The 13,834-nt window shown below is 44.9% G+C and overlaps 1 protein-coding gene across 1 annotated transcript in view; it reads right to left on the reverse strand.

Annotated features, from left to right (window-relative positions):
* ABHD12 (abhydrolase domain containing 12, lysophospholipase) overlaps nt 1-13,834 on the reverse strand; it is a gene marked incomplete at both ends in the record, with an annotated part of 30,459 nt that overhangs the window by 15,787 nt on the left and 838 nt on the right. The gene's annotated exons all lie outside the window — the stretch shown is intronic.

Here is a 13,834-nt window from a genome sequence, read left to right on the forward strand (position 1 = left end):
GCTATTTCAAGAAATAAACGCCCTTCACACAGCGCTTTTTGAGTGCTCAGGAGAAAGCAGCAGCAGCACACTTATCACTTCACCAGGAAGGTACATGGGTCTTAGGGGCTTACTTGGAAAATGCAAGCGAGTTGGAGAATAAGCTGCTCTAACCTAAAGGCATTTAAGCATATTGAAGAACACAGATGGCTGAGGGCCCTGGGTTTGCTCAGCCCAGAGGTTGAGGGGAGGCCTCATGGCCTGCAGCTCAGGCACTAAGCTACCATGGAAGCATAGGCACCAAAGTCAGCTTTAAGTACTGCACTGTCACACAACAGCAACGGAGGAGAACAAATCTACCACTGGCATCTTTCAGTTCCCAATGCGGGTATCCAAACCAACATTTTCTACAACCTGGAAACAGCAGCTGAGCCACAGATTGCACAGCAGTGTGCAGAAAGGGCAGAGCAGCCACTCCCAGGATAGGACAGCCTGCATATCAAGTCTCTGGCAAGCCCTCCAGCCTTCCTAGTCAGTCTTGTGAATGAGAGATGGTTTCTAGCCCAGGCAGACCTTCAACAGCATCCATCTTCTCTCTGTGGAAACCCTGGATGGACAGCATCGCACAGGGCTCCTCCTTATAGCAAAAGCAGCACTCGATCTTTCTTCTCCTTCATGCAAGCCATTCAATCTGCCCAAGCTGATTAATCTTGTTTTATTTCACCTGCTCCCTGCCAATAAAAAAGGAAAAAAAAAACCTACCACCCTTCCAACTGTGCGACAGCACATTCAGAGAGCTTCCAGCTCCTGAATGGTTCGCAGGCAGGGGCTGGGTCTCATCTCCAGTTCAAAACATCTCAGCAACTTCAGGACAGCAATGACATGCAACAAGGCAGTGCTGCACTGCAAGAATAATTCAGGTCTTCTCCTTGATTTGCTGCAAAACCTGCATCGCTTGCAGCCAAATGCAAACTGAGAAGATGCTGATGTCAAAAGGTTTGTCCCCTCCTGGCTTCCGTGCGAAGCTGCATAGGCAAACAGGCCACGGCACGGTTCTTCTATTTCAGGCCCAGCCATACAAGTCCTCACTGAAAAATCTTCAGCCAAGCCTCAGTTCTGCTTCACTGGAGGCGCTGTATGCAGAGCATGGGCAGCCTGAATTACAGAAAATCCACCAAATCCTAACATGGCTCTTCTCCTGAATTCAAGAAAGCCAGTGAGAACACAGAAGTATCTGCCACGGCTCTAAACATGGCACTACAATTCTTTTTTTTTTTTTTAATGCAAACAATTCAAAAGCAATTTATTCTTTCCTTTGCTGCTACCATAGCAAAGAATGCTTTTTTTTTTTTTCCCTTTTGCTAAATAGTAATTGCTTTTCTATAGCACAGCAAACAGCTACCACAAGCAGTAGCTTATTTCTCTGTTCCCAGCAATATCACAGAGACAGAATGAAAGCTGCATGCAGCTCCAGAAAAATGCTGCAGGTCAGCAAGCAGCCAGAATATTTTATTTATATGCTAACCAGCACTTCCAGCACCCCGTCCCTGGTTTTACATTAACATCCCAAGTAACATCAATCAAATGCTTTGAAATATTGCCTTCAGTTAGACCCACTGGATTTCTAACATCTTTATTAAAAGCTAAACAACCAAAACCTGCCATTTGAATTGGAGAAGCTCTACACTGGTACACTACAGCATGTTTACCCTAATTCCATTCCCTTCTGTTGCCAGTCTGAATTTAGCACGTTGTGCCAAAAACAGGAAGTTCATCCTAGGAAAGACCTGAACCAGTACATGCAACTTAGCACTTACCTGCAAACACATTAAAAGCAGCTTTTCAAAGCATCTCTGCTTGGCTGCAGCAGTGCTCCAGCTATATGAGTACAGATGAGGTTTGAAACTTGAAGCAGTTGACTGGAGAGATTTGTGGGCTTTCCACTTAGTTCTCCTCTTACAGCCCAGACAGTCAGACTGCGTCTGTAACTCCCTCTGACCAACAGCAAGTGAATAAAAAGTAAAGCCATCAGCCCTAAGGACCTCAGGTTGTCAACTTGCCAATCACACAAACTTAACAGCTGGCTCTCCAAGAGACATAAATGTAGAAGTAAAAGGCAGGCATCTGTGGGAATCAAATGTTGTTTCTGCATTAGAATTGGATAATATTATTTTTATTTCATGATCTCCGCTATCATAGTTCTTTTTGGGAGTCCTTCTACTTAACTTGGGGAAGATCTCTGATAAGTTTACATCACTTATCCTATAGACGAACCTTCACAGGAACGCACACTCTGTATATAGGTGTATAGATGTATATTTTGTCATATACACTGCAAGAACATCCTGCATGAGAGCAAACCAGAGAACAAGTGATGGCCTACCCGAGGAAGCGCCTGAAGAGACATCATCCCCCCAGTGCTCTTTGTTTAACGATGACTTTAAAGAAAATCACCATATCAAAAGGACAAGGAGAGCACCGAGACACCTTGGAAACAACAGGATGACTGCTGACTGGCACCAGATAACAAATAAATGAACAAGTAAATATCAAATGTCAACCTTCTGATAAGATTGTGAACCTGGAGTACTCAGCCATTGGGGAAACAGGGGAGGAGGGAGGCAAGGGGGAGAAAACAGGGTCTAAAGGCTGTCATGTTGTGTCCATAGGTGTGCTCCTGCTTGTGGGATGCCGCCATTGCAATCGCGAAACTAGGGAAAAGAACAGGGAAAAGATGTTTAACTACCGTATACAGTAGAGAGCCTCTACAGGGAAAACCATTATTTGGACCAAAATAGGAGTCTGACGAAAATTGGGCCTATCAGACTTCGTATTTCTATGTAAACAGCAAGACTCCTTTTTCTGAAACAGAATTGGCTTAGGTCGCTTAATGAGTGCAAGAAGTAAAGAAATGTTCCTCGCGAGGAGTCCCAGTTCAAAGGAAATAGGAAAGAGAAGCAGAAAGATCACAAATGGATCCCTTAGATAACTTCCCCCCCTTTTCAATTTCTAAAGCAGTGCAAGGGGCAGTGAGCTCTCCAGAAGAGGAGAGTGGGTGCTGCTGGTCTGTGCAGGTCCAGGAGAGAGGCTGTGCTCTCGATGACTGAGGGAGTTGGAGTAACGCGAATGGGACCTGGAGAGTTTTCCTTTCTCTAATGCTAACCTTACTAACACTTCACTTTATCCTCTTAGGGCAGTCTTCTTATGTCAAAGGGAGATAGGGTATGGTAATGCTGCTGTTTTCACTAGAAGTTAGAAGTTTCAAGAAGAATTCCTTAACTGAGGATCCTATAAGTGTAGCAGAACAATTAGATCAATTTCTAGGGCCTAATTTTTACTCATGGATGGAAATGATGTTTATCATTGATATGTTGTTTATTGGAGAAGGAGATTGGCAGCTACGCAAGTGTGGGACATGAATACAGGGGGAAGGTTGGGCTCTGGAGGGAGGCAGAGAGAGGAAGGATCCTGAGGATAAATTGTACTGATTACTGTCACTGTCTCTGTGATTGTTAAATGTTTATGTCATGAAAGTGTTATGTTATGTTATGTCGTGTACGAGGCTGTTATGGAACAAGGGGTGTCTAAAGTGCTACGAGAAAAACCCCTGGGTTGTATTTTGGCTCACTGGAGAAACATTGCTGGTGAGCCAGGGGAATATTGAATAAGAAACCAGGAACGTAAATGGAGTAATGGGACCAGTTTTATAATTGAGTACCTTAATCATGAGACCAAGTGCTGGGTGTTTGTGGAAACTGAGGAATTGTATTGTTCGATTTGTGGAATTTGAAGGCACTGGGAGAAACTGTCTTAATGGTATGTGGAAATTATGTGGAAATGCAACTTTTAATGGTATGTGGAAATGCAATTGCTAACGGTATGTGGAACTGCAGTTGAGGGGATGTATGGGAACTGCTGAGCCACGGCCTGAACCTCTGATTGAGCACCTGAGGCGAGCCATGAGTCAGCCAGAGGAGCACAGGTGAAGGCAATTCACCCGTGCTGCTGGAAGGGGGGGAGCCTGGCTGCACCCCTCCTAGACCTATTTAAAAGCTGGTTACCAGTGGGGAAGGAGCTCTGCTGGAGATTGGCTCTGCTGGTGTTTTGTGGGTGAGCCCAGGATAGGGGTAAGCCGCCTACTTACTCTCCTTTGTTACTGTAGTCTGCTTTGCCTAACTCTCTTGTTTATTTTGTGATTATAACATCCTGATATTCTTTGATTATACAGGGTACAAATAGTGGAACTGTGGAAAAACAAACAAACAAAAAGGTGAAGGAAAACAGTGAGTTTGGGATATTAGAGTTGGGCCAGCACCAGAACGCATCCCTGCACACCCCCCCCTACTGTGGCTTGTAAGAACAACTTGGAGTGGGAGAAAGAAGTGGGGGCTAGAGCTTCCCGCTGTAATGTGAAGGGTGTATTAGTTGTGAATAGGGATGGGATGTTGGAAGTGAGAATAGCCGGCATCTGTAGACGTGGGGAATCCTGATATCCCAGTGTGAGCACTGGAAGCCTGGGGAGAGGAGGGAGTGAGTTTGAAAAGGGTTTGGGAAAAACAAGCTGAGGAAGGTGAAGTTGAGCAAGGTGTAACAGAGATGTCCCTTACCTAGAAGAAGAGGTAAGGGGGGGGGGGCTGGAAGGGCTCAGGCAGAGTTCCACCCCGCCAGGACCAAAAGCAGCTGGGGAAGCAGGGTCAAGAGGTTTATTTTCTGATATGGGTGCCTCTTATCTGTGCTACATCAAGAATTATTACCCGTAGGTGATTTGTGTAATAGTTGTAGGAGCTACTGGCAAGAGAAGATTATGTTTTTTTGGGCCAATTAAATACATGCTAGGAGAACAAGTAGGAATATATAAATTCTTGTACATGCCAGGTTCTCCAAAACCATTATTTGGGCATGACATGTTAGAATAGTTGAATGTGGAGATTAAATTCAGTAGAGAAAATTGGAGCTACTTGTCAAGCAAGACCAATGGACTGAAAATTTTAAGTCTGGCTTCCCACAAACTGGGAAAAGCAATGTTGTACTCCCAGAAGTTACGTAAATCCTAAATTAGGTATACACAGGATTGCAGGCATCAGGGATGCCTGGCAGAGCCAAAAATGCAGCCCAATGAAAGTTAAGACAAAAATTACTTGGATGTTTCCAACAGCATCTCCCAGAGCTGGGTTTGCAATTGGAATGGGCAAGTTGCAGGTATTGAGACCTTAATAGCCATGTCTCAGTTCACAATTCAGGTAATGACCTTGATATAATGACCTGCAGCAGCAGCTCTGTTGCTTTTCAGTATTCAGTAAAATGCTATTAGCACTGGTGTTGTGTGTGACAACATTCACCTGGAAGCTGTGTTTCAAGAAGAAAGGAGTAGATGCTACTGTTACTTGAGTATGTAGCAAACAATGAGTAATTACACCCTAGGCAATCAAACCACTGAGTGTTGGGACAGAAAAGCAGGCCTGGGGACTGGGTTTTAAGGTTGTTTACTTGCTCTGAATGCATCTGGTGCAACAGCAGCTTTGTTTGCACCATGGGATAAATCATTCCAGGATAAACCATGCTTTCTCCAGAGCTCTCCAGCAATGCTGCTGATACTCATCAAATCCAAAGTCACCCACGCTAGATTTATTTGAGCTTGGCACTGAGATATTATCTGCAGTGCAAGTACACTCCCTCGACAGCGTTTACTGAATGCTTAAGTTTTCTACTCATTTCACAGCTAACAGCTGTTGTGTATTAAAGGCACAAGCCTCTTGCTAGTCCATGTGCTGGGGAACACAAGGCTGTGTGTAAATGTAAGAGGGAAAAACAGCACAAACAAGAGAAGGCTTAAACAGCACTGGGAGTGCAAAACAAGAGCCTTAGACCAGCTGAGTGGGATTCCCCTGAAGCAGTACTTTCCTTTTCTCTCTCATTCTCCATGAGGAAGAGGAATATCAGCTGTAGTGCAAAAACAAAGGGCCAAGAAGCAAAGTTCAAAAGCAAAATCAATTCAGATCCATAAAACTCCACCAGGAACCTAACTGCTCTTTAACATAAAGCCACTTGGCTGTTGAATGCATATCTTCATTGAAAAAGCACACAGTGCAGCCAAGCCAGTTCCCCTACCACCACTTATGCTTGTTAATGCACTGTAAATCTGCCAGAGCAGCATGTGTGCAAAGCTCGCAGCAACAGCAAGAATCCATGAGTTCTGACTTTGTTCCTAGGGATATTCATGTTTGAACAGGTCCATTCTTCCAAGCTGCAAGCCCTCATGAACGTGAGATCTTCACACAGTGGTTTTTGGAAAACAGCCACCAGCCACACAGCCTGAAAATTATCACTCCTGGTAGGCTCCGTGGCTCTGGCTCTCTTTTATAGCGTGCAAACAGCCTCATCTGTCTACAGCAGTAGATCTTTCCCTTCTGAAAGCATGAAGATGGCCATCTTACATTTGTCCACCTGAGGCAGCTCTGCTTTTGCTGGCAGAGATCTGATGACCCAGAAGCCTGAAGGAAAGAATGCTTTTGTATTAGCAGCTATACTGCCACCTTTTAGATGCAGAACACATCACTAGCAAAACATTTGGATTACAATGAACCAACAGTTCCCTGTTAGAGGCATGCAAGCAAACAAGAGCATTAACCAATACCAAAACATTACATATGCTGGCCATCCACTGATCCTGTTACATTTAGCTGGTAGACTCAGCACCCTTTCTACCCGACCTGCTTAGAAAAGGAAGAAAGCTTTGTGAACATGAGGTGACAACCGTGATTAAAGAACAGATGCAAGAAGAGATACAGAGTTGCTGTCAGCCCCTGACCTACCTTGAACAGCAGGTTACTTTGCATAGAGCCAGGAATATTAATTCATTCCTGCTTTTATCTGTGCTTCAGTCAGGTATTTTCGCTGCAGGTGTCAGCTTGTGGAGGAAGCAACTCCAGAACGACAAAGCTTGAAAAATGAAGCTGACAACTGAAACCAGAGCCTTTGCTGAAGTTCTGAAGAGCCACACCACGAAACAAGGAAAGCAGAAAGCAGCTGTTGGCATTTCTACTTGAGTGGGAACTGAATGTTTTGCAGCACTGTACATCATCAGCCACAAGCTTAAAGCATACGTGGTCTCTGCTCTGGTAGTCAAAAGGGGAAAAAGAATGCTTTAGGGACAGCACAAAGCTATCGGAAATAGAAAGAAAAGGTTATTCACTGCATTTCTGCTGGATTTGCAGAGGAATAAAGAACAGAGTATTTCCAATGACTGTGTCCAGTTTGCAGTTTTTTCATTCAGCAGCACAAAACTGACATTGTCAGCTTTGCCTCTGCTTCCTAAAGCTGCCTGGAAACCAATCAAAACTTTACAACAAGCAAGTTAGAACTACTGCTAAGGGAGAAATCAGAGCTAGGCTTCACTTTGTGGGGATCTACTTAATCCACTTAAGCGACTTGAGCACCTTGTGGATGCTTTCTTTTACAGGAGGAAGCCCTTGAAGCCCTGACTCAAGATCCAGTTGCATCACTTTCATCTGCAGAGGCTTCTCTGTCTCAGAGAAGTCACCCCAGGGGAAGGCAAATCAACGCCTAGAGGGGGTAAATGTATTTGCTGTTCTCTGTTCTGAGCCTGCATACTGAAAAGTTGTCTTCCAAGCAGTTTTTATCCGCACTGAGTTCTTCATTCTGCCCACCACCTGTAACAAGAGATGACACCCCAAACAACCTCATTTTAAGTATCATTCAACAACAATCCCTTTGGCGAGAAGCACTGAGTTGCAGTTTCAGCTGCTACAAATTTGATTTCAGTACTCCAAACATGCTCAGAATAGAGCAGATACTGCAGAGCAACAGCTGCAGACTGAGCCAGCCTCCTTGCTTGCTGTTCTGATGGAGAAGCAATGCACCACAGTGAAAGGTGAAGCTCACACTCAGCCCCACTGACCAGAGAAGGAGCAGCAGCTGCTATCGCACACTTCACACAACAGAAGGCAGAGACAGCCAAAGACACGAGGGAACACCTCTGGGCTTAAGTGATGTTAAAAGAGGAGCTGGATATTCTGTTATCTGTGCCCCACGCCATTCAGCAAACATTCAGATATGGCGATTACTTACCAAAATAAGTGGAAGTGGCCATTCTTTCAGGGGAAGTTTGCAGCCATGCAATCCTATACGTCAGAAGGTGTTGTTTCAGATATTTGCTTGAATCAGAAGAAAACTGAAGGCTGGTTTTTATTTACTCCAGACTCTTCTTTCGGTTTCTGCAATTGTCCCTCAGTGATTGGAAAGATTGCTTTGAACAATGTGAGGGCAGCTGTGGGACTTATCTCAAATACTTTCAATTGTTTATTTTTTTACAAGGTCTATTTCTTGTCCAACATTTTTTTTAGTGCTCTAGCACTCAGTAAGAGTTATAGTGTCGAAATAAATCTGGATTAAGCAAACAGCTCGATTTGAATAGTAAACACAGACATCCTTCCTGCTAGCTCAGCTCAATGATCATAGTTTAAATGATCAAAGCACACAGGCTAAAAATAGAAAACTCTGCTCACAAGTTTGATTGCCTTCATCGAGCAAGAAGCAGACTTCTGAAGTTCACTGCCATGCTGTTAGTGCAGTGGGAAAGAGAAGCATGCCAGCAAGGTGAGAAGCAAGGCAGAGAAGCTGGGCAGCACAGACAGCATGCTGGTACACAAGTGGCTGGTGGAAGTGGCCACACAGAGCAATTCTGGGCTACAGCATCACATCGGGCCCTGCTCCCCTCTCAGCCATGCTGCCCTGGGGTCAGCTACCTTTAACCTGTCTCTTGAGAAGGTTCAGCTACTTTGCCAGCTGCCCTGGGCTGCTGACTTGCCCTGCTCCCTACCTCATCCTCCCAGTTCTTCCAGCAGTAATTGCCTCCTCGCTGCTGTGGCTGATGGACAGAATTACACACCCTGCAGCCCAAGGATCAATCCCAAGAAAACTTCCTACGTGTTTTGCTGCTTACTGAGCTGGTTTGCGATATATCTGATACATCCTCTGCTTGCAATGCAAACCCTTAGAACAGACAAACCAAAGCACAACATCAAGAGCTTTGGAGAAACAATTCTACCACTTCCACCAATGAAGATGCAATCTTGATAAACTTGCCACATTTTATACCCTGCCTTCCAAAGGATAAATCTACTTTCATTAGAATGTTTAGCTGTTAAATCCTCTTTTATTGAATTGCAAGTTAACTCTTACCATTAGAATTGCACAGGCACCACTTCAGGCTAATGACTTGAAAGTCTCCTAGATCTCCTGTTACCCTTTTAAAACACCCAAGTACTGTCTTTTAATCTTCCCGTGGTACTGATTCAGTCACGGCCACATTAACATAGTGCTCTCACATTACAGCCTTAGTGAACCTTCCTTGCTTACACTCACTCACTCTGGATATCAGAAGCCATCCACGACTGTACCACCACCAATGTCACCTTTACAGCAGCTACACACTGAGTTTCCAAAACGCAGGGATCCATAGGGGAATTGCAATAGAAGCGTGTTTACCAATTTCACACCCTGATGTGAATGCCAAAATAATCTGATCTGCCTTCAGGCCAGCAAGGGTAAGATAAATTATTTGCAGCCTCCTAAGAGGATATCACCAGGTCTCTCGCTCAGAGCAGCAGATTCTGGAGAGGATATGATGTCACCATCATTAATTTTCATTAAAACACCACAGTGTTGTTTCCAACAAAAAGAAACGCATTCCCACATCCTGCAGAAAAATCTATGGACTTGCTGTGATGACCTGGGAATGCATTTGCAGAGAACTAGGTTCCTGGCTGGGCAACTACATACCATTTATAGCAAGAAAGCAAATCATCTTCAGAAACAAGCTCGTCGTAAGTAGGCCATTGATCCTCTGTGTAAGAACGGGCTGGAAATAGACAGGAGGGTACAGGAGGAAAAAGGGACATACAGAGAGAAAAGCTCACAATGGGAGTCCAGGACTTGTGCTGATGATGAAGCTCAGCTGGTCACCCTGCAGCACAGCATCACACTGACTGACAGCTCGCCCTATGATATAGCAGTCCCAAAGGAACTAACAGCAGCCACGGTTAGTAATTTAGACATAAGCCAAAGAAGAACAACTGAACTCAAGGGTCCATAGGATGCCACAATAATGGCACTGCAGTCAAATAGAGTGCAAGGAGACCAACACGAAACTCAGTTATAACACCAGAGAAAAATTCCCGCTGAGCCCAAAGCAAGTGTGCTTGGGCAGAGTTCTTTGAAACATGGGGAACTGGAGAAAACAGTTTTAGCCACAGCCACTGAGTTCCCAGTCATGGGACAGGCAGACAGACGTGTGGAAGTAGTTACACAATGCCATTTTTGACAGATCCAAGCAAAATACTACCGTGCTTCCTCTTCAAAGAGGAATTGCAGTAAAATTATTAATAAAATTAGTAGAAAACCACAGAGCAGGTTGTTTTTACAGCCAAATGTGAAACCGTGGTTCAACCTGTACTCAACATGGAAAAAAGCACAGCATGAGACTGGAAACTGTCACCAGTCCTTCGTGCACTCTGCTCACCAACAACTGATCTGAAAGACAGACATGGCCAAGTTTTCTGTCAAGAGGAAAGATGCTGCTGCTTAAATCCAAAGAGACACAGGGAGGCACAGAGCACGTCAGCTACTGGAGCTGTGTGGCACCAAGGGTCACTGCACACTGCATTCAGCATGCATGGGCACACTCACTGCTCCAGTAAAATGAAGAGACAGGAGCAGGGGCTGCTAAGAGTGGAGGTAGCTGAGATGAGCGAAGGGGCAGCAGGACAGCAGTTCTCCAGAGACGCAGCACAACAAAACATCAGGTACAGAGCTCCCATTCACAGAGTCTGCAGCTTGTCACTGCTTCACGGCACAGAGAATCAACTAAGCTTCACCAGCAAACGAGACCACAGAATGGTAAAATTAACATTTCAGGTCTAGAGTCTGGCTATTGATCGGGATTAAAGAGGCACAGATAAGGACTAAGCCACAGGAGAGAAGGGTAATATTCCTGCGACTGTTCGCCTCCAGGATCAGGGTTCAATAGAAATGAGATAGGAGAACTTGCTTTCAGATCAAAGCCAGTATTAAACTCACCTGACTTCCTTTATTCTCCCTGTTCTCACATCAAGGTCTGTAACTAAGGCTGCTCAAATGCGTTTCCTCGAAACATCACAGCCAGCAATCACAAAACTGAGGTACAGTAACAGCCTTACAGTCACTCTTCAAACACACATCTGCTAAGATTGCTATACTCAAAACACAGTTCTACCTTAATAACCAACCAGCAGGTAATTCAAGCTGTCAGGTAGAAAGTCACAACACAATCATTACAGGAATGGTCGTCCACACAAGACACACATATCAGGAAATCCAAGCACTTTGTATGCTGCTTGTTTAGCACTGCAATCTCACATTTAAGTTTCAGGCAAAATGTCTCAATCCCTTCTTAAAAAAATTAAAAAAAAAACACCAATGTTCTCATACTGTCAAAGCAGCCCCTGGTAAAGTTCTTAGATAATCACCATACTTAATATTATCACTACATGTGGGAGCAAAACAGGAAGACATGCATTTCTTGACATCTGTAAGCCACACTGACTACAGTATGCACTCACATACATCTTTGGTTTATCAGAGATCCATCGCCATCAGCTGTATGTGCACATATGCACTTTTTGTGACAGAGGAGCTCAAACGCCATCACTTCAGAATCAACTTCAGCTCTGGGATGAATGAGTACAGCATGATGATGGGTCTGAACCACAACAGAGGGACATGTACAATGCTATTAAAACTCAAAAATACTGCTGGAAGAATAAGCATTGTTTACATTTACGGTGCTATTTAGCCTTTGCTGAGGCACTGGATGTGAAGAGAAAGAGTCCTGCTGGGGAAGGGCACCCACAAGCCCTGCTAGTGCTCTGCAGCCCAGGTCAGCACTGCCATCACAAACTGCTGTCTCTGCAGTCCCAATGCTCCACAGCCACAGGAGCTGCCATGTGGTCAGCCCTGGGCTGTAGAACCACACGGATGCTTCAGGCTGCTATGGAGCTGCTTTGCTTTTCCAACCAGCAGTTTGTGTCACTATCAAAGATGGAAAACCATATACAGAGTGAGTTTCTTAGCAGTGTGAAATGCAAGCAGCCCTAGTTGCCCTGGACACGGAACCCACAGCCACCACAAGTGCCAATTTTAACTATTGCATCAATGAGCACATTGCTAGGAATAACTAGTTGCAGCACTAATCCCCAGTTACAGAGTGTATGGGAACTGCTGAGTCGCCTGCCTGAACCTCTGATTGATCACCTGAGGAGAGCCATGAGTCAACCAGAGGAGCACAGGTGAAGGCAATTCACCCGTGCTGCTGGAAGGGTGGAGCCTGGCTGCACCCCTCCTAGACCTATTGAAGAGCTGGCTGCCAGTGGGGAAGGAGCTCTGCTGAAGATTACCTCTGCTGGTGTTTTGTGGGTGAGCCTAGGATAGGGGTAAGTCTTCTATTTATTCTCTTTTGTTATCGTGGTCTGCTTTGCCTAACTCTCTTGTTTATTTTGTGATTATAACATCCTACTATTCTTTGATTATACACAGACACCATGCCAACTGCACCTCCCCAGCATCCTTGCAATGCAGCTTCACGTCCTTCCAGTTTCTGTGAGCTAGGAAGCAAAAGTGATGAAACACACAAAGAACAACACAACCAAATACCCATGGTATAAGGAGCTATAAGGGGTAACAATCTTATACTGAGCAGTATGCTGCAACAACAGCACAACTGTGCACATCAAAATGGGAGGAATCAAGTACAGAAGTTTGCTGGCTACATAACTGGCCATGGTCAGGATACCCTGCCAGCAGAGGTTCATTATGTATGTTGCTTCCTCTTATGTTCCTCCTTACACACTCTGCAATCTGCTGAAGAACATGGGGCAGCTGTCTGACCTGCCTTAAGATAGCTGCCTTGGACAACACCGTTATCTCTGTGCATCAGACTCCCTTCTGCCTGGACCTCCCATTCCTGCAGGCTCAGATTCACACTTCAGCAGTGCAGTTGTTATCCTGCAGAAAACATAAATGGAGGATATTAGCAGACCCAAATATCCTGCTTGCAAACCACTGGCTGAAGGGTGAAGCAGTCAAAGGAGGTTCACTTGAAGTATATGACAACCTGCACTGGTACAGCAGACAAGAAAAGGCAGCAGAAGGACATAAGCAAGTGATTGTTTCTTTTAATGTTCTGATTTGGCTGCGAACAAGCGTCATTTCTGTAATACTACACAGGATGGTCCATAGGATTTTGTCTATTTATGTTGCTGTTGAGGGAAAGTGAGCTCCGAGCAGATAAAGCTTTCCAACAACATCAAGTTTGTGAGACGCTGCTGTATAGAATACATGATTCAACCAAGACAATTAACAAGCTTAAAACGCATGCAGGACCCCAGGGGCTTCTGAAACAGTTTCAAAGGCTCAACTTGGAGAAAAGCAGGGAAAATTTGCCCACTGACTGTTTTGAAAAGTGCAAAAGGAGGAATAAGTACAAGAAAACTTTCCACAAGCAGAGCATGTGTTCAGCTTGGCCTTCCCTGTGCCATAGATCTAGGAGCAGTGCTCATTCTACCACATCTCTGCCCACCAGAGCCAGCCAGCAGCCTGAGGCTCTGCTCAGGTAGCACCTCTGCTTCAGCAAAGAAGAGCTTTAAAACTGGAAGAGGCAGCAAGCTATCACTTGATAACTTCTGAAAGTAGGGGTCATCTCCTACAGCAAAATCAAGTAAGTAGTCACAGAAGCTGAGCACGCACGCAGTCTGAGCTACTGCACACCATCAGAACGGAGAAGCCAACCCAGCGCCATCTG

Source organism: Tetrao urogallus (genome assembly GCF_951394365.1).
Source record: "Tetrao urogallus genome assembly, chromosome: 2".
Taxonomy (NCBI): Eukaryota; Metazoa; Chordata; class Aves; order Galliformes; family Phasianidae; genus Tetrao; species Tetrao urogallus.